A 5,328-nucleotide genomic window follows, 5' to 3' on the forward strand; every position below is an offset into this window, starting at 1 on the left:
CTTGAAACACAAGAGTAGATAACTTGAGACAATCATCCCTGAGGTGTGTAACTTGGCTATCAGTTTATTTGGGGAAGGATTACCAACCTCTGAATGCCTACATTTCTATTCACTGCTGAAGTGAAAGAGTCTTTCTACTGCTGGCAAATGCATAATACTCCCCATTCTATCTCTGCAGGTCCCCAAACACATGTACTCCACTATATGCAAGACCATGCATCCTCTGTAGGCTGATGGTAATGGGAATTAACTTTTATAGTTGTTTCCTAGAGCCAGGCTTATGTTTTAATTCATCAAATATTACTCAGCAATGTAGATATTTCAAGAACTAATTTTTTAAAAAATATTGTTTTAGTGTTTTAAAAAATAGTTGATACATAATATTTAAGGGGTATTAGTATGGTATTTTCATTTACACATGCACTGTGTACTTCTCAAATTAGACTGATTTGTATATTTATTACCCCCAACATTAATAATTTCTTTGTGTTAGGATTATTCAGAGTCCTCTCTTGTAGCTATCTTCAAGTGTAAATTGTTGACCATATCAATTGTGATGTCCTTCAGGACACTGGAATTTACTTGTCCTCTCTAACTAATTTTGTACCTTCTAACCAACTTTGTTCTCTCTATTTTCCACTTTACCAGCCTTTGATGATCACTATTCTTGTCTCTGCCTCTGTAAGATCATTTTTTTCAGCTACCACATCGGTATGAGACTGTACAATGAGTATCTATCTGTTCCTTGCTTATTTTACTGGCAAAGATACTGGAAGCCAAAAAGGGAAGTTGAGTGTTTAGGTCACACAGTTAGGTAACAGTTGGGATTCAAACCCAGGGCTACCTGGTAGAGAGGTTATCAAATCAACCAAGCCTTAACATTGTCTGTTTTTCTAACTATAACTCTCTTTAATTGCTGAAATCTCTAGGCAAGGTCTCAACTTTATATTACACCGTTAGGAAGAAAGAAGGCAATGTCCTTTTCCTTTAGGCTCCTTAACAATCACTGGAGGACTATTGTCAAAAATGATAGAGAGCTGTGAGAACACTGGCTGTGAGGAAGAAGCACAAAATGTCCACTTAGATTGGGGATGGAGTAAGGATGAGGAATGAGTGATGAGTGGGGATGTAGGAATTTATAGTAGAGCCTCTCTATGAGAACTTGGAGGTGTGCTGGAGCCAGTCAGGTGAAGGTTGGTATATGTTACACAGAGAAGCCTGAAGTTGAGACTAAGTCTAATGAATTGAGAGTGCTAGACCTAGTAGAGAAAATTAGCTAACTAAAAGCTTTCTGTTCTTCGGGCCCAGGCCTGAATCTGATACACTTGAGGGTTGACTATATTATTATTATTATTGTTTTTTATTGTTCTTTCTTCTTCTTCTTCTTCTTCTTCTTCTTCTTCTTCTTCTTCTTCTTCTTCTGAGGAAGGATTTTACTTAATACCTAGGCTGTCCTCAAACCTATGATACTTCTGTCTCAGCCTCCCAATTTCTGAGATAACATGCATTTGCTACCACACTGGGATTAACCCACTTTTGATCAATGGATCTACCTCATCTTCATTATATGGTCCTAGTGTCCAAGAGGTGGGGGCATCACCCCAAATAGGTCAATTAGAGTATGGATTTGAATCTTAGCCATACCAATCTAAGGACAGAAAATAGGACCAATTTGTTCTGCTACTTTTGTGTGGAGAATAGTTCCCGTGAATGTGTAAGGAGCTGTTTGCAGTCATTGGATCTCTTGCCCTTCTCAAGGCCTGCTTATTGAGTCTTCAATTCCATAGGTTGTTTGGGATGAAGTTATCTAGGGTTGATTTCTGTGACTTGTGACTGAAAGAGAACAGTGAAAAGAAAAACATCCCAGATCAGCAATAATCAAAACAGATTGAGAAGTCAGCAATGTTGACCTTTAGAGGCTAGTGTGGGCCAGTCGTGATCTAATTTAGTTTTGTAAAATCACTGTGGTCTTTTATCTTTTCCCCTCTCCCACAAAACCTACTCTGAATGTTTCTGAAGTTTAGTTGAGAGGTGATATACTTGGACTTGAGTAAGGGCAGAAAAGTTCAGAAAATAAACCTTGGGTGTTAAAGCCAGCCAGCTACTCACATGTCCAGGTTCAAGCCTGGAAGACATCTTGGAATCTGGAAGAAAGGAAGGAATCTAGGTAATGACAGAAAGAATGGAACCAAGACAAATAGTCTGATCAAGGTTCAATTTTAATGTCAGCAAACATGCTTTATAAAGAAGAGGGGACTGCCAGAGGAGAGGTGTCCGCCTAGCCTGGGAGGGAGTTACCAGAGTATCTGCAGGAGACATCTTGGTTCCCAGATTTTACCGAGACTAGTCTGCACAGGTGAGAGTGTGGACTACAGAAGCTAATAGCTTCTGGGACAGGCAGGATCCACAGAGCTTCTGAGAGAGTCCCTGTTTCAGGCTCCACACATCCGGGCACCTTCCCTGCCAGAGGAGAGGTCTCTGCCCTGCCCAGGAGGGCTTTGCTGGAATACCTGAGGGAGCCATCTTGGTCACTGGATCCCGCTGAGACTAGTCTGCACAGGTGCAAGTGTGGACTACTGAAGCTAAGAGCTTGTGGGACAGGTCCTGTTTCGGGCCTTCATCTTCTGCCAGGAGGCAAGTCCGAATTCCAGATATCTGTGCACCTTCCCTGAAAGAGGAGAGCCTGCTTGCAGAGAGTGCTCTGACCACTGAAACTCAGGAGAGAGCTAGTCTCCCACGTCTGCTGGTAGAGAATAACAGAATCATGAGAGGAAAAAGCTCTAACCAGAGACAGCTATAATACCTGAATCCAGAGATTACCAGATGGTGAAAGGCAGACTTAAGAATCTTACTAACAGAAACCAAGACCACTCACCATCATCAGAATCCAGCACTCCCACCCCAGCCAGTCCTGGGCAGCCCAACACACCCGAAAACCTAGACCCAGATTTAAAGGCATATTTCATGATGATAGAAGACATCAAGAAGGACTTTAATAACTCACTTAAAAAAATACAGGAGAACACTTCTAAAGAGTTGTAAATCCTTAAAGAAAAACAGGAAAACACATCCAAACAGGTGATGGAAATGAACAAAGCCATACTAGACCTAATAAGGGAAGTAGACACAATAAAGAAAACCCAAAGTGAGACAATGCTAGAGGTAGAATCCCTAGGAAAGAAATCTGGAACCATAGATGCAAGCATCAGCAACAGAATACAAGAGATGGAAGAGAGAATCTCACGTGCAGAAGATTCCATAGAGAACATCTGCACAACAATCAAAGAAAATACAAAATGCAAAAAGATCCTAACTCAAAATATCCAGGAAACCCAGGACACAATAAGAAGACAAAACCTATGGATAATAGGAGTAGATGAGAATGAAGATTTACAATTCAAAGGGCCAGCAAATATCTTCTACAAAATTATAGAAGAAAACTTCCCAAATCTAAAGAAAGAGATGCCCATGAGCATACAAGAAGCCTACAGAACTACAAATAGACGGAACAGAAAAGAAATTCCTTCTGACACATAATAATCAGAACAACAAATGCACTAAATAAAGATAGAATATTAAAAGCAGTGAGGGAAAAAGGTCAAGTAACATATAAAGGCAGCCCTATCAGAATTACACCAGATTTTTCACCAGAGATTATGAAAGCCAGAAGATCCTGGGCAGATGTTATATAGACCCTAAGAAAACACAAATGCCAGCCCAGGCTACTATACCCACCCAAACTTTCAATAAGCAAAGATGGAGAAACCAAAGTATTCCATGACAAAACCAAATTTACACATTATCTTTCCACTAATCCAGCCCTTCAAACGATAATAACAGAAAAAACAAAAACAATACAAGGATGGAAACCACAGTCTAGAAAAAGCAAGAAATTAATCCTTCAACGAACCTAAAAGAAGACAGCCACCAGAACAGAATGCCAACGTTAACAACAAAAATAATAGGAAGCAACAATTACTTTTCCTTAATATCTCTTAATATCAATGGACTCAACTACACAATAAAAAGACATAGACTAACAGACTGGCTACACAAACAGGACCCAACGTTTTACTGCATACAGGAAACTCATCTCAGGGAAAAAGACAGACGCTACCTCAGAATGAAAGGCTGTAAAACAATTTTCCAAGCAAATGGTCTGAAGAAACAAACTGGAGTGGCCATTCTAATATCTAATAAAATCAACTTCCAACCCAAAGTCATCAAAAAAGACAAGGAGGGGCACTTCATACTCATCAAAGGTAAAATCTTCCAAGAGGAACTCTCAATTCTGAATATCTATGCTCCAAATACAAGGGCAGCCACATTCATTAAAGAAACTTTAGTAAAGCTCAAAGCACACATTGTACATCACACAATAATAGTGGGAGACTTCAACACACCACTTTTATCAATGGACAGATCTTGGAAACAAAAATTAAACAGGGACACAGTGAAACTAAAAGAAGTTATGAAACAACTGGATCTAACAGATATCTACAGAACATTTTATCCTAAAACAAAAGGATATATCTTCTTCTCAGCACCTCATGATACCTTCTCCAAAATTGACCATATAATTGGTCACAAAACAAGCCTCAACAAATACAAAAATATTGAAATTGTTCCATGCATCCTATCAGATAACCATGGACTAAGGCTGATCTTCAATAACAACATAAATAATAATAGAAACAGAATATTCAGGTGGAAACTGAACAACACTCTTCTCAATGATACCTTGGTCAAGGAAGGAATAAAGAAAGGAATTAAAGACTTTTTAGAGTTTAATGAAAATGAAGCCACAACATACCCAAACTTATGGGACACAATGATAGCATTTCTAAGAGGAAAACTCATANCTCTGAGTGCCTCCAAAAAGAAACTAGAGAGAGCACATACTAGCAGCTTGACAACACACCTAAAAGCTCTAGAACTAAAGGAAGCAAATTCACCCAAAAGGAGTAGACAACAGGAAATAATCAAACTCGGGAGTGAAATAAACCAAGTGGAATGAAACAAAAAGAACTATTCAAAGAATCAACCAAACTAGGAGCTGACACTTTGAGAAAATCAACAAGATAGATAAACCCTTAGCCAGACTCACTAGAGGGCACAAGGACAGCATCCTAGTTAACAAATCAGGAATGAAAACTGCGACATAACAACAGATCCTGAAGATATCCAAAACACCATCAGATCCTTCTACAAAAGGCTATACTCAACAAAACTGGAGAACCTGGATGGAATGGACAAGTTTCTAGACATATACCAGGTACCAAAGTTAAATCAGGATCAGGTTAATGATCTAAACAGTCCTATATCCCC

This window comes from Mus caroli, chromosome X (genome assembly GCF_900094665.2).
Source record: "Mus caroli chromosome X, CAROLI_EIJ_v1.1, whole genome shotgun sequence".
Classification (NCBI taxonomy): domain Eukaryota; kingdom Metazoa; phylum Chordata; class Mammalia; order Rodentia; family Muridae; genus Mus; species Mus caroli.